Below are 19,103 nucleotides of genomic sequence, written 5' to 3' on the forward strand. Positions count from 1 at the left end.
TCTCTGCTTTCAGGTTCCTTCCATCCTAGATCCAGGCTTGGATCTCTTCGGACACTTCTCCTCTTCACGGCAGCAGCACTTCTTCAACAGCTTCCATTGAAATCGACGACGCGACCTGACGCCAAAAGACACCTATGCACCCGGCTTTCCTGGGTGAGGTAACACAAGTACTCCGGAGCTCCCGTAGGTGTTAGCCCTAGAACTTCCTAACTCCAAAAGGGTTTGGTCCTAACTCGATTCTAAGTGTCCCTAATCTTTAAATTTCCAACTGTGACATTGCCCATAGAAGCTAACGGGAACCTGCGGTTGTGTTTACACACTGCACACGGCCCCCGTGGGTCCCCTGTGTCACTACCTTGGGTGGTTCCTTGGGGTCCCAGCGATTCTACAGGCTCTAGGCCTTGGGTCTAGTTCAATCGTGGTTCTTATACCACTTTATTGGTGTATGGTTTGGTACGCCCCTAGGGCCCAAAAGTGTATTTGTGCTATTACTGTTGATTGCTAACTTGTAAATTAAGTACTTCGAACTCCAGTCTCATAAAGAGACTAGAGAGGTGTGTTTTATCTTAAATACATTTATTTTAAATATATACCTGGTGTGGTTGTCCTTTTATTTGGTCATTCAAGAGATTATAGACTGGTAAAACAAGCTGCTTTACATTCCTTCAAGACTTAGCCTGAAGGCTGCTCTCCATAGCTACCACTAGGATAGCTTTCAATAAAGGTTGTCTTTAACCTATTTACCATAAGGGGTTGTTTGGACTGATACAAGGTGCCCACTATAATTAGGGGACAGCATATATCAGGCGAACTTCTCACAATCGCCCCACTTCTTTCTCGCAGTAAACTACCATTTTATGTTTCTGCTTCTCGCACTGCAAGAAAGCAGAAGTGCCTGGATGTGGGCGGGTGGGTGGGCGGTCCTGCTTGAGGGTGGGGGGAGTGGCTGGCCCAATGTTGTGGGCCCTGACTGCTTTGGTCAGCCTGGGGCCGACCAAAGCAGTCATGCGCACTCTCCCTTTTCTCTATTTAGGCTGCATGCAGTCTACATAGAGAAAATAGGCGCCCAGCTGGGGCGCTGTGCGCCTGCACCGCACCAATCACTACACTGCCATTGCAGCGTTGTGATTGGCAGAGGGGAGGGGAGGGAGGCTGCCTACGTCAAACGCTGCTGGGAGCAGCAGCAGTAGCTGAGGCGGCAGCGCGTGATCCGGAGTGTAGAAAAGTTGAGCTGAGGAAGGTACGTTTTTTAATTTTAATTACCGTCCCCCGCGAGATTCTCCCCCCCGCCCGTCCTGCCGGCCGCGACTGGTATTAGTATTGCCCGGTCATAAACAGACATCCACCTAATATAATTATTTGTAGTACTACTAATATCAGTAGTAATTTTGCATGTCTGGTTTATAATTGCATCAGTAAACCTGTGCAGTTTACACTCCAGTCAGCCTGACTGTATGAATATGTCACGCGCACGATATTATTAGAGGTGAGGTTGTTTGTCCACGCGCCTGCAGGCACACGCTTTTGTGTTGTGTAAATCTCTCGCACTCGTGACAAGCTGATCCATCTGTGGAAACCCCCCCATCTCAAGCGCCAGCCCCCCTCCGGTCTCCCCGATTAGTATGCAGATCGAACGTGCATGTCAAGAAGTGTGGTATTCATTCTAAGCAAAGCCAGGTTGACTATTTTACGCCACAGTGATGCATAATATCTTGCAAAAGATAAGTATCTCCAGGGACCAGGGTGTCTATTTTAGAAGTACTGGACGACTTGCCCCAATGGTCGGCGGGAGTGGAGGTCGGGGGGGCCACTTACTTTAAAACAAGGGGCGTTGGAGACTCACTCGGTCAGGTAAAACTAACTTTAAACTCGCCCAGTTTAAAACTTGTGAGACCCACACCAACATAGGCAGTCTGACACTGATGCTTTGGTCAGAACTTCACAGTGCGGTGTTGCACTTTAAATACAATTAAAATTGCACTTTTGTTATACAGTGTTATTATATTTTTTGGTATGATGAAACTCGGATTACACCTCGGTTTATTAAATTTTTTTGAAGTTGTAATACTCTAATTCTAATGAACACTGAAGAACAACATTATATTCATAAAATTACATTTAAATTGTAGTGGTTTCTGTGCAGTGTGTGCTTGTGTGTGGCGTTCAGATTAGGAGATCGTCATTTATGTACAAATACGTGTGTGCCTGTGTGTGATGGCGTCCCTTACAAACCTCAAGGGAGTAATCGGCTAAATCTTTCGTGGATGGTGCATCTGTAGCTGCTAGAAGACATGCCCAATTTGCTTGAAAATGCACCATTTGCCCTCTATTTTTTCAAACTTTTCTCGGGGGGAGAACCCCACCGAACCCCCATAAGTACTTTGGACTCGCTTGCTCACTGCAGTGCAGTACTACAATCATTTTATGCTTCACCACTTTCAAATGTCACCAGCCGCCACTGGGTGACACAATACTGACTGCAGGTCATTATGCCTCTCATTCACAATGACCAGTCAGGATTTATGCCAGGTCGTGTTACCCGGCTAAATAGACCCACAATTGGATGTCCCTAGATGATGAGAAAGCGTTCGACGCAGTACAATTGCCATTTTTAGACTGTAAACATATTAAATTCGGATTTGGGCCTAAATTTAGGAATTGATATCAGTATTCTACCACGCGCCATAAGCAGCAGCCAAAGTTAATGGGTTGCTGTCCTCAGAATTTCCTATTGGACAAGGGACCTGGCAAGATGTTCCCTCTTCCCCCTTCCTCTTTGCAATTACAGTGAAATCCCTGACACGCCATATCCGAATACACCTGACATCTTAGGCTTCCTAACCACTGCCAATGATGATGTAAAGGACAATATTTCCCTGTATGACATCATTTTATATATCACTGAACATTTAAAGACTATTCCTACCCTGTTCCACATGCTAAAAGAATGTGGGCGACATTCGGGATACAAGATTAACTAAGACAAATCCACCATATACTCCCCAGGACTTATACAGAATTGGCCTTCCTTGCCTGGAAACCTGAAGGCAACACCTGAGGGTTTTAAATACCTTGGATATTCATGACAGCCCATAAAGAAGTATGCCATCACCACAACCTTGGAATTGTAGTGTCCAACTTCCAGAAGGACAAGAAACAATGGAAAGAGCTTACCCTATCGCTACTAGGGCAGGCAACTCTTTTCAAAATGATTACCTTACCGCAATTATTGTATGCACTTCAGAGCACATATTTCGCTCTCCCAAGGGCTACATTCACTGGCATTAATGAAGATGTAAGATATCTCCTATGGCAGGGTGGACATCCAAGGATTGCGCATAAGACTTTACAGCGAAACCTTTACAATGGTGGGATAGCCATCCCCGATATAGAGGCCTAATACTAGGCGGCGCACTTGATCTCCATCTACGATTGGGTACATGCACCACAGGGCCACCCCACATACAGGCTGGAAAGGGATACTTCAGGACCACGTTCTCACCCACAATTTTTCCACAGAAGTAATGGTATCCAAAGCCTTCTCCCCGGCAACCCATATGACCCTAGGTGTGGAAGCGGGCAACAAGAACTACTGGATGAACCTGTAAAATGACTACGTCAACACCTATGTGGCAGGGGTGTGGGGCTGTGAGATAGGTCAATTACAAGGATTTGAGGCATGGAATTTGATTGGAATCTCCACTATTCAAAACGTCCTGGGAGGAGGGGGAGCTTCAACTTCTGGCAACCTTTTGTAATGAATACAATCTACACAAGTCCCAGTTCTTCAAGAGAGGCTGACGGGCACTGAGATACTGAACTATATTCCATTAGAAGGGAGACTGCTAAAAGAGGAACTCAATCGGGGGGCTGTGTCCTTCACTTACAAAACTCTGAACAATAATATGTTTGATAATCTGGGCAACCACAGTGAGCGCTGGGAGCGGGATGTAGGAGAACTGGAGGACATTGATTGGGAGGTGGAGCTTATGCACCCTGTCACGGGGCGGGTGTACCCAGGGAAAGGATGGAACAACCAAATGACTGGTGGGAGGTAAAAGACGTCATTTCGCCTCTTCTTTTTTCACAACAGGATGAAGGGAACTATCCTTCTCCTCCAGACACCACAGAAATTAGCCTTGATACCTTTAACTGGGACCTGGTATCAAAGGACTCCACCCCCAGTGATGACGTCCTAGCCTGCGGACCAACAAGAGGAGACGGGATCCGGAATACGGTGTGTGTCAACACCGGAGGACGGGAAGAACGAGGAGAGAGCGGAGTAACGAAGAGCAGAGAGTGAGAAAGAGAGTGGAATAGCGCGAAAACAACATCCAGCCGAGGAGGAACGGAGGCGAGCCAGGAGACGGCGGGAGAGACAGGAGGCCACCGGGAACATGCTTCGCCCAGCCACACTCCAGGAGGAGCGTGGCTAACACAGGTACAAGAGCGATTCGCAGGCTGGGTAGGGAGGCGGGAGAGGCCTGAAGGATAGAGGCGCCAGCTCCTTACCGGCCGTTGTATATAGTGAACCCCAACCCAACACCCTCACTCCTCTCCGTTTGACGTGTGCCACGGATTTCTTTTTGGTTTGGGTGGTTCCCTCACTCCCTTTCCCTACAAACACAGTGCGTAACAGGGATACTTACCCCTTCTTTCGTCTTCCTTTTTGGGGCTCCCGAGTATGACCAATCTGCCATACGACCCCTGGAGCACTGTGGAAGAACACCCGGTGATCGAAGGCGGAGTCACAAGGAGACGTGGATAACGAGGAAGAGACAGACTATTTTCCCCTTCTGTTTATATCTACAAACTGGAAACACGTAGGAGACGAGTGCTCCACAAAATAAAACCTGCTTTACAGCGATCCCGTGTCACGCCCGTTACTATTGAAACGCAACACACCTCAAATAGGTGGAACTTAAGTCCCGGCTACTCTTAATCCCGTACAAAATCCTACATTAGGTATACTATGACAGCGATAGATTCCATACGATGGGTAGAACTTAGACTCCAACATGCCTTTGATGTCAAAACGCTTTAAGTGACTTCATGCACACAATATAGGGTGCCCCTACATCTGAGTGTACTGGAATGAGATTTTAAAGCAACTTATTGCCATCCTAGAGGTTAAGCTTTTGGCAGAACCCAAATATGTGATATTGGGTATCCCAAACGAAGTAGATGTTCCACGGTCCTGACTTCTCTTTAGTGCTTTGGGACTAGCTGTTGCTAAGCGGGATATGGCGAGGCGATGGGGGTCGGCCAAAGCCCCAACTGTTCAAGAATGGAAGAGAGGGATGGATCTGTGTATGGTTGGAGAAAAAGTCACATATATTATCAGGGGCTGCCCCGAAAGATTTCATAATGTATGGGGGTTCTGGATAAGCTACCATGGGCTGGGTCTGATGGACCATTTTACATATCCCTTGATGGACCTTTCAACAGATACAAACCATGGCACGTCCCGGGCCATGTAGTCAACAGATAGGAATGTACTACAGTTTAGGTGTGGGTACGAGGATATGCTTTTCTGTACTAAAGTGTTTCGCCTCCTCTGTTTCGCCTTTTATACATGGACTTGCTGCTGTGTTGTTGGTGGTGTTTATATGATAATGTGGTTATAATGAAAAATGCAAAATAAAGAGACATTTAAAAAAAAAATGTCTATCCCAACCTATCTTTGTCCAGAGATTCTGGTTTCATCTTCACAATTATATTTGTATTGTTCGAATTACTACAGTTTTCAGAAGACCTACTGGAGTCGTTAAAGATATTATGAATTGACTTAATTGATTTTTATGGGTTCATCACTAGGGGAAGCTGCATAATGGCACAATTTGCACAGTGATGGGCCTGCGAGGCAATTGTTGAGAAAATGGTTTGCCCAACTAAGTCAGGAATCTCAATCAGTCAGTCAGAAATAAGAAATAGATGGGTCACAAACACCCACAACAAAGGCTTTGACAAACTATTACATGGAAATGCACATGATCCATCATCTAATCAGAGGCCAATTGAAAACCCCACAACAATGGACATCTTCTTTAGCTGACACCGGTTAGGTGGATGGTTTTACAATTTGTACATCTCTAAGGAAATACCCCAAAGAAACCCCATGACATACTTTACACTATCAAAAGTTAGGTGACATATATTGGGATCATGGAAAGGCCTATGCCTCAACCAAGCATGCCCACCTTTGAGAAACCTTCCAAATTGTAGACCTCAGTCTGCCTCTGAGATCCTAAAAGCACCAAAAGGCCAAGGTACAGGCACACATGTTCCAATTGCCTAATGACCTTTCACATGCAATATCCCCAGGACTTCTCAGACACTCACCTCACCACAGGTGCAATCATGGAATCAGTCTACTTCCTGCTGAAAAAAAAGTATTTTGTCCACCTGATGACTTTTGCTCAGTTGTCCTTCTTTAATAATATCCTGCATCAAGTTTGGTAATTCAAACATTGCTCGCCTCCTTCACACCATATTGGCTTAGTCAAGAACAGTAATTCTCGAAATCACTCAGCTCATCCCTGGTGTAGTAAAGAAAATCACGTCACACCATGGTTATATGAATTTCACTGGCTTCCCAAGGAAGCCAGAATAAAATTTAAATTGGTCCATCTCATATGTAACACCCTAACCTTAATAAATTAACATATGAAACTTGCTATTGTTTCTTGTAAAAGTGCGATCCTCACACCCCTTTAACTCGTTAGAAGAGAAGTGATCTGGTACCCTTGTGGGGTTACATATTGTATTTAAAACAAAGTAATTTTAAGGTATGATTTCAGTCATGTTCACACTACTTTCATCAATGAGGTTGTTAAGAAACAATAATGAAAAACGTTTTTCATAAACCAGCAAATGTTTCTAGAAAAAGCTAAATTGAAGTTATAGACTGACGTTAAGCTAACTGACAATCCTCTTTCCCCACTGTAAAGTGGGAGCACTTTAAAACTCAGTGAAATTCCCTTTATATAATATTAGATTATTTTTTAATTCACTATCACATAAATTATTAATTGGCAAAGTAAGACATCATATAAGAAGTAGAATCGGCAGGACTTCAATACAGCTTGTATTATAATGTACTGTTCTAGATTTCACAATTAATACCTTTTAGAAAAATATGTCAAACTAGGATTTTAGAAAATATGCCACAATGATGCAATAAATTTACAGTTTTATCAGATTTGAACAAAATCTAGCCACCAGTTTTTGCACTGTACCTATATTTGTGTCACCAAGTTGTCTAAAACTTCAAAGTGTTCAGAATGGCTAAAGTCCCATCAGAAGTCTATATATCTCAAGAACCTGATAGACCTGGATGTGCCAAACTCATGTCTCAGTTGACTAATGCATGCACTACAGGCATTGCTATATGACCACGTGTTCTCAGGTTTGAATCTTAGCAGATCCATTATATCTTCCATCTTTCTCAAGTCAATAACATGAGTATCACTGAGTAGGGGTACAAAATAAATTGTGTTATAAGTGTTAATATATCCTCTGCTGAAAGTACGCTTTAAAAATATACATACTGTTCTGTTACACAGCTAGAGGGGCAGAACTGGTGCCGGGAATACAAAGCATGTTTAAAGGTTTCCTGTAATCAAATATTACATGATAATGAATACTATAATTGGGTCATGGACTGTGTATTTTCTCCTCATTGAAAGTTCTGGTGGAAATTCCCCCCACTGGAGGATGTTAACCTCTTCAGTGCCCATGACGAGATAGTCTCGTCATGGAGCACGGTTGCGCTGTGCCCATGACGAGACTATTTCGTCATGAACCCCGCCCGCTAATGTAACGCCCGGCACAGGGCGGGGAAAGGGCGGGGCACTGAAGGGGTTAAGAGGATCTCTTTCTGCTTTTCCAGTCTGTTTGTCACCGCTATTTGATAAAGAAGTATGTTGTTGCCACCTGTTTCCAGAAAACTCTTCTCTGTTTTGGGTTATGACTTTAATAAGGATAAAGACAGCCGCTCCCTTTAAAATAGCAATGAGTTGACACCTGTTACATTTTACACATCACAAAAGGAGGTTGATAAGAATAGAAGATTGCTCTACAACACAGTACCTTCTGCTTTTTGAGAAGTGTTGATATTTTCCGATTAACAGGATTGCAGTCCCACTGAAAATTGCGAATGTTCTCTTTTTGGGAGAAGAAATTAATGTCAGTAACTTTGGAATTGACATATTTAAAATAACGCGTTACAACAAACAATTGATGGACGGAATGCTGACAATGCAGACATTCTCCCCCAGTCAAGAGATCTGGGTTAAATCCATCGTTCTTTTGCCCACTACACCACCCCAGTTTAGACATGGCCATATGCAAATCAGTCTTGACCCTGTGCCTCATGGGAACAGTCCAGCCCGAACTACCAAGCCATGTCTTCACTGGACCGGAATCAAGCATCCTAGGACCGGTTTCTGGCTATCAGCCGTCATCAGCCAGGATAGCTTGACTCCAGTGGCGTAGTGAGCACGGGTCCCACGTCTGGGAATACCCATCCCACTTAGGGCGAAAAGCGTTACAACAAACAATTGATGGACGGAATGCTTGATTCCGGTCCAGGGAAGACATGGCTTGGCAGTTCGGGCTGGACTGTTCCCATGAGGCACAGGGTCAAGACTGATTTGCATATGGCCATGTCTGAACTGGGGTGGCGTAGTGGGCAAAAGAACGATGGATTTAACCTAGATCTCTTGACTGGGGGAGAATGTCTGCATTGTCAGCATTCCGTCCATCATTTGTTTGTTGTAACGCTTTTCGCCCTAAGTGGGATGGGTATTCCCAGACGTGGGACCCGTGCTCACTACGCCACTGGAGTCAAGCTATCCTGGCTGATGACGGCTGATAGCCAGAAACCGGTCCTAGGATGCTTGATTCCGGTCCAGGGAAGACATGGCTTGGCAGTTCGGGCTGGACTGTTCCCATGAGGCACAGGGTCAAGACTGATTTGCATATGGCCATGTCTGAACTGGGGTGGCGTAGTGGGCAAAAGAACGATGGATTTAACCTAGATCTCTTGACTGGGGGAGAATGTCTGCATTGTCAGCATTCCGTCCATCATTTGTTTGTTGTAACGCTTTTCGCCCTAAGTGGGATGGGTATTCCCAGACGTGGGACCCGTGCTCACTACGCCACTGGAGTCAAGCTATCCTGGCTGATGACGGCTGATAGCCAGAAACCGGTCCTAGGATGCTTGATTCCGGTCCAGGGAAGACATGGCTTGGCAGTTCGGGCTGGACTGTTCCCATGAGGCACAGGGTCAAGACTGATTTGCATATGGCCATGTCTGAACTGGGGTGGCGTAGTGGGCAAAAGAACGATGGATTTAACCTAGATCTCTTGACTGGGGGAGAATGTCTGCATTGTCAGCATTCCGTCCATCATTTGTTTGTTGTAACGCTTTTCGCCCTAAGTGGGATGGGTATTCCCAGACGTGGGACCCGTGCTCACTACGCCACTGGAGTCAAGCTATCCTGGCTGATGACGGCTGATAGCCAGAAACCGGTCCTAGGATGCTTGATTCCGGTCCAGGGAAGACATGGCTTGGCAGTTCGGGCTGGACTGTTCCCATGAGGCACAGGGTCAAGACTGATTTGCATATGGCCATGTCTGAACTGGGGTGGCGTAGTGGGCAAAAGAACGATGGATTTAACCTAGATCTCTTGACTGGGGGAGAATGTCTGCATTGTCAGCATTCCGTCCATCATTTGTTTGTTGTAACGCTTTTCGCCCTAAGTGGGATGGGTATTCCCAGACGTGGGACCCGTGCTCACTACGCCACTGGAGTCAAGCTATCCTGGCTGATGACGGCTGATAGCCAGAAACCGGTCCTAGGATGCTTGATTCCGGTCCAGGGAAGACATGGCTTGGCAGTTCGGGCTGGACTGTTCCCATGAGGCACAGGGTCAAGACTGATTTGCATATGGCCATGTCTGAACTGGGGTGGCGTAGTGGGCAAAAGAACGATGGATTTAACCTAGATCTCTTGACTGGGGGAGAATGTCTGCATTGTCAGCATTCCGTCCATCATTTGTTTGTTGTAACGCTTTTCGCCCTAAGTGGGATGGGTATTCCCAGACGTGGGACCCGTGCTCACTACGCCACTGGAGTCAAGCTATCCTGGCTGATGACGGCTGATAGCCAGAAACCGGTCCTAGGATGCTTGATTCCGGTCCAGGGAAGACATGGCTTGGCAGTTCGGGCTGGACTGTTCCCATGAGGCACAGGGTCAAGACTGATTTGCATATGGCCATGTCTGAACTGGGGTGGCGTAGTGGGCAAAAGAACGATGGATTTAACCTAGATCTCTTGACTGGGGGAGAATGTCTGCATTGTCAGCATTCCGTCCATCATTTGTTTGTTGTAACGCATATTTAAAATAACAGCAAAATAACCTTTGATTTTTTGAACATGTATTAATGTTGGAAAAAATCATCAATGACAGCAAACAATGACTTCTGCTTTCAAATTCAACATTATGTTACAGCTCATTAGTACTGTTATGATATTTGTATGCATATTTGTACAAGCATGCTACAAAAATATAATGTTTTTATAAAATGCCTTATAAAGAGCTATAGCTTGCTGGATGAGTTGCATATATGGCCATTCCTAGATGTGAAAGGAATGGCAGTAGGGCTATTTTTTTCCTGGATTATCTCAGTAGTTTGGAATTCAAATTATTTGACAGGGAATGAGGATCATAAAGATTGCTAAATAGGATGAATGAAACAGTCAATGAAACATATTACACCAAAGCCAAAAGAAGTGAACCAATAGAAAAGTTTATTTTTATCCAAACCTAAAACTCAGCTACCAGACAAATAAAACAGATTAGATTACAATATCTGCACGTTTTTCTTTAGTACTAAGGGGGTCATTTAAATCCTGGTGGATGGGCTGCCTGTCTGTCAGGTGGAGTCCCGCCCATCCTATTTAAAGATCTTCGCCTACACAAAGGAGATCTCAGAGCTGTGGAGAGAGCCACTGCCATAGGAGCTTCATTCGCATTACTGAAGGTTTGCCAGTAGGCACCAAGCTTAATAAACTTGTTTGGCAAATATTTTAGTTTAGAGAAAACAAACTCTCAAAGCTGCACGACTCAACACTATTTAAGGATTTATGGGAACCAGGGTAAAACATAACTTGGAGCCACTTTTTTGGAACAACTGCCTCAAGAGGCAGAACAATTTCAACTATATGCTACATTTTACATGGAATTCACTGTCTAACCAGCTTGTACTTCCTGTTTTAGGAAAAATACAGTAATGGTGATTTGGTTCTTGAGGATTTGTAGTGGACTAGTGCATAATATAAAAATGAGACATATGCCTACAGCACTTGAATTTGTAGCTTATATTTTTTTTTGTTGAAATATTTTTATTAACCTTTTTGTAATAGAAACTCATTGCATTGAAATACATGTAAAATTGGCTTAATTTCCTGTGCTATTCGACCTTGGGCATTACAATCATTTCTCTGGGTTGACATCTATCTTGCACTCAATACAATCGCTACAGTAACCAATGTCAACATTGAACTGGGGGGTGAAACTGGGGTAATATTCTTAGGACCTTGGGCATATGGGACAGACGGGGTGCTGGGGCTATTATAATCCTGCTGGCAGGTAGGACAGAGTTCTGCTACAGGGGATCCGTCCAGCCGTCATCACTCGTCTAGCTGTCTTGTGTGGTACGTGATTGCTCTGTCGTGCGGCGTTACGTGTTTACTGCTGTGTGAGTGACAATGTGTGCGCTTTCGGTCTGGGCTTGTGATTGCTTGTCTACTGGGGCTTGTGTGGAGTTGTCTGATTTGTCACGTGTTGGCTGCTGTTTGAATTGATGTAACAATAGGGTCCACTCCATGGATATGGGGTGTTTGCGCATACCTTTTACCTCCTCCTCCCTAAGTGTTTCCTCCTCCGCTGTTGCCCATTTGTGTACTGCTCCCACCCATGCCGCTATCGGGGGACCCGTAGGGGACCGCCAGTACATTGCTATGCCTCTTTTTGCTAGTAGTGTTACCAGTGAAACGAAGCGGATGGACACTTTGTGCTGTTTCCTTCTCCGGAAGCCTCCTAGTGCGCAGGCCTCCCATGTGTTCATGTGTGGTAGACCCGTAAGATCTCGAAGTGTCTCATGGACCGTTTTCCAGTATGATTGTAGTGTAGGGCAGCTCCAGAAGTCAGCATCCGGTGAACGATATCTGGGGCATAGGAATTGGATGACTGGGTAAAACCGTTGGAGATGCGTAGGTGTTTGGTCCGCTCTATGTAGGATATAGAATTGGACATTTTTAAAGCGTGCATTTCTGGACACCTTCTTGGGATATTCGAGGGCCATCTCCCATTCTTTGTCGTGCAATTGATGCCCCAACTCCTCCTCCCATGTGACCCGCAGGGCCTCTAGAGGTTTGTGTATGAGTTCCCGTATGGCTTTATAAAGCCAGGTGATCCGGTGTCGTCCCGCCCCCATATACATGATCGTGTGAATAACCGGATGGGTTGCTGGCTCTGACAGATCATGATATGGCCGATAGCTTTCTATGATTTGTCTGTGAAGTAAAAATTGGCTATGGGTGAGATCATATTCATCCATTATTTGGCGAAATGGTCTCAGCTGTCCGTCCTCGAACAGGGACGGACAGCTCTCGGTTAGAGAGTGTTCTGTCCAGATGCGGAGCATGCCAGGTGTATAGTATATCTCTCGTTTGGGCCAGCCAACTAGCGGTAGTAGAGGAGAGTATAGTGGTGCCCCTGCCGACATTCGATGTATCCTCTGCATGCATCTGCGGGCCACCGACACCTGTATTGGATATGTGCACCGCGGTTTAGTACCTGGTAATAGTAAACGGCTGAGTTCTCTGATGGGAATCTGACTGGTCGTCGTATGCGTCTCACCCATGTGTCTGCCTGTCGTCCAGTAGGGCAGCCACTGCAGTTGCGCTGCCAGGAAGTACGATTCAAAAAAGGGTGCGCCTAGTCCTCCCTGTGTGGTGGGCAATTGTAATTTAGCTAATGCTATGCTGTGTCTGCCTGCTCCCCAAATTAGTGTACTGAGGAGCAAGTTTAAATCTCGGAAGAAAGCTCTGGGCGGGATTACCGGCAGATTCGTGAAGTGATACAATAGCCGTGGTACTACTATCATCTTGGTTAAGGCCACTCGGCCTATCGGGCCAGCGGGAGGTTCTTCCAGAACCCAACCGCCGATCTGATTCCGGCTAGCGCTCTGTGTTGATTGCCCTCAAATATGTTGGATGGGGAATGGTACAGGCGAACCCCAAGGTAGCGGGGTGCACTTATACTCCAGTGTAGGCCCTGCTCACCCATCCTAATGTCTTGAGGGGTAAGATCGGGGTGCAGTGGATAGACTGTGGATTTGACCCAGTTTACTCTAAGGCCGGATGCCTCTGCGAATTCCGCCAGTGTTGTCCATATGGACGTCAGGTCCGCTGTGATGTCCCGGATATATAGTAATAGTACAGGAGTCACGTGTATGCCAGGAGGATGGGACCTATCCCCATCCGTTTTAGAACTGAGAACAGGTATGGCCACGTGAGAGTGTCAAAGGCCTTCTCGAGGTCTAAGTTGAGACAGGCCGCTCTAGGGAACGTGGTACTCACTTGATCTTGGATGTGAAATAATCGGTGTATATTATGGGGCGTGTTTCTGCCTGGAACAAATCCACATTGGTCTGGGTGGATCAGGGGTCGTAGAATTTGTGTGTAGCGGTCTGCCAGTATCTTCCACAGTACCTTATAATCGGCCCACAGAAGCGTGATGGGGCGGTATGAGGCCATCTGTCGTGGGTCACGGTTTGGCTTCGGGAAGGTTACTATAACTGATTCTCGAAATGATCCTGGCAGCTCTCCCTTCTCTAGCATGGCCACAAACATTTATACAAGGCGGGGAACCAACAGGGGGGAGAAGGTTGTGTAATATTCCAGGGGGAAGCCATCCAATCCTGGCGCTTTGTTGTGTGCCAGTGCATGAATTGCTTGGGTGATGTCAGTAGATTGTATCTCTGTATCTAATGCAGTTTGCTCTGCCTCTGCGAGTTGCGGGATTGTTAATGGGTCAAGGAAGCGGTTTATCGCTTCTAGCCCAGTCTGTTCTGGGTTGCGGTATACCTTAGTGTAGTATTGCTGGAATGCCAATAGGATTTCTGTTTGTGAGCGCCCTATATTTCCGAGGGGATCTAGCACTTCGGTGATGGGTTTTACTTCTGTGTCCTGTTTAGCCAGCCATGCTATCAGTGTTCCTGTTTCATCCTTCTCCTTGTGCACCCGGGTTGCATATGCCTTAAAGTTGTACCTGCGTAAGTCTGTGATGGCTGCCAGATGTTCTGTCTTTGCCTCTGCTACCTGAGCAACAGTCGCCTCATTTGCGTCTTCTTGTTTTGTGATTGTAGCTAATTTCGTTTTGGCTTGTGTTAGTGCTCGTTCCAGTGTCCGTTTTACCCCTACTATTTGTTTTATACATTTTCCCCTGGCTACCACTTTAAATGTGTCCCACTCCACTAATTTAGACGTCGCCATTCCTGTGTTATGAGAGAAATATTCCTCTATACTTAGCCCTTGCTCATGTTTGAAAACGTGATCTGTCAGGCAGTGTCGTGGTAGTCTCCATGTGGGAACGGGGGATGGGGAGGTCTCCAGTGTAGTCGTATTATATGAGGGTCATGGTCAGAAATGACCCGGCCTAGGTAATCCACGTGCTGAATTTTGGGTATTAGCGATGCTGTCCATAGGAATCTATCCAGTCTAACCCGTAAATTGTGTGGGATGGAGTGAAACGAGTATAGCCGGGTCTGCGGATGGTGCGCTCTCCATGCATCTATGAGTTACCATTGTGTGACCCAGTTGTGAAAGCGTTCCGTTTGCTTACGGGCTGGAGAATGTGTAGGCAGGGGGTGGGAACGGTCCAGGGCGAGATTTAGTTTACAGTTATAGTCGCCCCCTAATATCCATGGTATGGATGCGAATTGGGCCAAAATTCCTGTAAGGCAGTCCCAGAACCTATCTTGCTCAACGTTTTGGGCGTATATGCTACCCAAGAGTATTGGTTGCCCGTCTAGGAGCCCCTCCACTAGGGCGTTCCTCCCTTCCTTGTTTATCAATCTCCGGAGCTCTTGGAATGGGTTTCCAGGTCTGATCCATATCAGCACTCCACGTGCATAGGCGGAGTATGATGTGGCACATATGGTTCCACGCCATTTGTCCTGCAATTTGTCTATCTCCGGTGTGGTTAAGTGTGTCTCCTGTAAGAGTACGATTCGTGCGTCCTGGCGTTGTGTGTAGGAATATACAGCGTAACGTGTGCCCGGTGTATGAAGGCCTTTCACGTCTAGTGTTAAAATACTGACATCTGTGTTCTGATGGCCATTTTGTGTTGGCTATGCAAATTGGTGTAATGAGTCCCGACCGGATCAGAGTGCCCGTTGAGTTCAGTCGAATACCCGCACATTGGCTAGGACAACCATGACACAGTCGGATAAATCCATATCGGATAAACTCGACCAAGTACTTACCACCATTGAGCTCTCTTGGATGTCTGTGTAGGAACGGCTCGGCACTCTGACGACGGACATAAGACTCCATCGAGATGACCATCGCAAACTGGCCGACAGAGTAAGTGTAGCAGTCGTAGGTATAGCTCGGTGTCACCCGTCTGTGTAGCGTAATTACCCTGTTGTGTATATGTCCATGAGGGGAGGGGATTAACCTCAATGAGGAAGGTGAACAAATAACAGGGATAGGGAAACGGTCCCAATACCAAGGACCTATCGCTGGGAGCGAAACGTCCAAACTGACTCCCATAACAAAGGAGAGTGCTAATACGTTATGTTGGGGTGGCGGTACATGTCTGCCAGGTGGGTCCCCGCAAGGGCTTTTGCAGGATCAGTGTTCGTCGTCTGGACTGTGGATAATCAGGTAAATGCTGTGTGCACAGTGTGGGTACGTTTTGTAAGTGCGGGACTGCAAGGGACTGCCGGTAGGACAGCCTCGTTCCAAGAGATTACTAGTGCCTTCATCAATCCTCCTGGGCCGTGGTGCTCCTGATCTTCGATCTTGTGTTGTCTTGTCCCTGGAGAGTTGTGCATAGTGCCGATCAGCCCAATCATGTGCCTCTTCATGATTTTTGCTTCTGCACCGTCCGTACATAGTCGGGGAAAATCATGATCTGTTTGTTTTCTACACGAATGGGGTCCGATTGTCTGGCGGCCCTCAGCACTGCATCGTGATCTCGGAAGTGCAGGAATTTCGCCAGCATCGGTCGGGGTGGGGCTCCGGGCGGAGGTTTGCGGGCTGGGACCCGGTGGGCGCGTTCAATGGAGAAAAAGACCGTGGTCTATAGTTGGAGTGAAGGATTTCACCCATGCTTCCATGTGCTCCATTGGGTTTGTACCCTCAATTACCTCCAGAAGTCCCAGTACCCGAATGTTGCAGCACCTCGAGCTCCCTTCTAGATCGTCCATGCGCTCTTCCATGGTGTTCAGGCGGCCCAGGATGGTTTGAAGGGTTTTTTGATGGGCGTTGACGGAGGGTTGCATATTGGCCATGACCTTCTCTCCGTCTTTTAGTCTGTCGGCCAGTTTGCGATGGTCATCTCGAAGGAGGCTTATGTCCGTCGTCAGAGTGCCGAGCCGTTCCTACATGGACATCCAAGAGAGCTCAATGGTGGCAAGTACTTGGTCGAGTTTATCCGATATGGATTTATCCGACTGTGTCATGGTTGTCCTAGCCAATGTGCGGGTATTCGGCTGATTCTCCGACGCAGTCTCAGGTAGTCATGTTCTGCGTGATTTTTGGTTTCCCCATTGTGCTGGCTGGAGTGGTTCTGTGCGTGCCGGATGTTGCTGGTGTCCAGGATGCGTGTGGCAGAGCCTTTGTCTATGAAGTGCCCCGGTTTTGTTCTCGTCCGTCTCATGAGCGTGCCCGGTTCCTTTTCAGGGCCACTCGGGCAGCCGTTGTCAGAGGGGCACAGTTTGCGGTGAGCCCTGCCAGGTGGGCCCCAAGTTGGCATTGCGGCTGTTCTGATTGCTAGTGCTGGGCTTCACCTCCGGGGCACAGCCCCCAGGAGAGGTGTCGGGAGACCTCAGGTGTGTGCCACTTGTGTCAGAGGGGAGGAAGGTGGTATACTCAGCGCGATTGCAGTGCGTATATCCAGTCTGCCATGTTAGGGTCAGGCAGTGACTGTCTTCGCTGCGTCCAGCCAGCATGAGTAGCAATGGGGGGGAGGGGAGTCACGCGTGCGGTATCGGGTGGTTCAGGGGAGTCAGCTGCCTACCTCCTCCTGTCTGCCGTGGTATTCCTTCATCGCGATCCGACTCCTTTCGCTGTTTATGTTAGTTGCAGCACTCTTCAGGTGCCATTTTGGAACCAGGCAGCTCCGTTAAAGAGTGGCGCTCAAACCTGCGGCAGGGCCGAAGGTGAGGGGGGAAAGTGGGCCGCCTTATCTCCTCCAGGCCACAGATGCCGGATCGACTCCCCTCGGTGTCATCTGCGGGTGCGCCGTGATCGGACGTTCGTTCGGATCGGGGTTACAGCGGTGCGAGTCACAGGCACCTTCCAGTCGCCGACCCGGTCTCCGGCACCCCCCTCGATCCTGTACTGCTTGCCGACAGCATCTATTGATGGGCTGTCACCTACACACTCTGCCGTTCCCGGTAACTCGCCCCATGGACCACACCGCCGGAGCCAGCCCTCAGGTATGGGCCCATTGGAATTAGGTACGGGTGGGCGCCATCTTGTTGCTGAATGCTGGGGTCAATAAAGTTGCGTTTTTCTCCAGAAATCTGCGCGATGGCTAATTGCAATGTTCACTGCTTAGTGCTCCTCATGGTCCGACAACCGGTTGTTGGTTTGTTGGCCAGATTCGACGTGATGAAGCGGGCGATATGCCATTCCGAGCGTGGAGCCTCAGCAGAACACGTCCGCCATTGCAGCCTGCTTGGCCACGCCCCTTGAATTTGTAGCTTCTATTTGGAGACATTCATAATTACAGATAAATCCTCCTTCACACCTGGCATGCAATAGTGAAAATCAAAGCACTGATTCCTGGAGTTTCACCATTTCACTGGGTGAAATCTGATAATGTGTCGTTAAATCTGTTCCCCCTCCATTTTCCCATCCTTTTTCACTCCTCTCTTCTTTCTAAGTGTACACGACTCTGGCTAGACCATGACCTCCGACATTGTTTATTAAGATAGATATCAGGGTGTGGAAGACAGAAGAAGCACATACAGGTCAAAAAGAATGGAATAGTGCAAGTGGTGTAATAGTGGCAAAAAAGAGCTAGAGGCTCAAATAAGGTAGAACGTGACAAAAGATAAAAAAGAAACAAGAGGTAGCCAGAAAGAAAGACACAGAAAGGTAGAAAGAAGTAGAGGTTGAAAGACAGGAATGGTTTTAGAACTTAAAATAAGGCCGCGAGAGCCAGAGATAGAGGGATGGTATAAATAGTTGGATGGGGTAGGGTGACGTAGGGAGCAAGAGGTAAGGTGGAAAGAGAGATGAGTTAGAAGAGGTAAAGGCAGAAATAGGTACGGGTTGACAGGTACAGATAAGCATAAATACATTAGGAGTTGAGAGGGAGCAAAATCAGAACAGGTCCAAAAAAACAGATTGAATAAAGAGTGTGGTCTCAGTTTAGGAACAATGCCTACATTTCCACCTCCTTATTGATAAGTATACGCTGATAAAAAAGGACTTTAATGGACCTAAATTATGATTTCAACAGACCTAAACTTCAGTAATTATTTGTTGACATGGGGTCAACAAAGGCTTTGGGAACCTTTTTAGTCTAGAGTGGCGCTTCCTCTAGAGTGTGATGACTTGCTTCAGTCTAGGGCAGTACTTTGTCAAATGGAACAGATTACTGTATTCTGGTCCCTCGGCCAGATTGAAGATGGGGCGTATCATGTTGGAGAGTTATACAGTGAAGCACAACACTAGACAGAGTTGCCCCCTGTCACTACTACTTTTCACCTTGGCTATGGAGCCGTTGGCTTGTCAAGCCAGAGCTGGGAACACTTATGAGGGTATTAAGACCGGAACCCAGATACATCATATTG

The 19,103-nt window shown here is 47.0% G+C and overlaps 1 long non-coding RNA gene across 1 annotated transcript in view; it reads right to left on the reverse strand.

Moving 5' to 3' along the window:
• Positions 1 to 19,103, reverse strand: part of LOC146867145 (uncharacterized) — a 1,035,764-nt gene that overhangs the window by 399,704 nt on the left and 616,957 nt on the right. Inside the window, exon 3 of the long non-coding RNA XR_014961085.1 lies at positions 8,092 to 8,165. This is a non-coding gene — a long non-coding RNA (uncharacterized LOC146867145). The remainder of the gene's footprint in view (positions 1 to 8,091; positions 8,166 to 19,103) is intronic.

The sequence above is a fragment of the Triturus cristatus genome, chromosome 1_2, assembly GCF_964204655.1.
Source record: "Triturus cristatus chromosome 1_2, aTriCri1.1, whole genome shotgun sequence".
Lineage (NCBI taxonomy): Eukaryota > Metazoa > Chordata > Amphibia > Caudata > Salamandridae > Triturus > Triturus cristatus.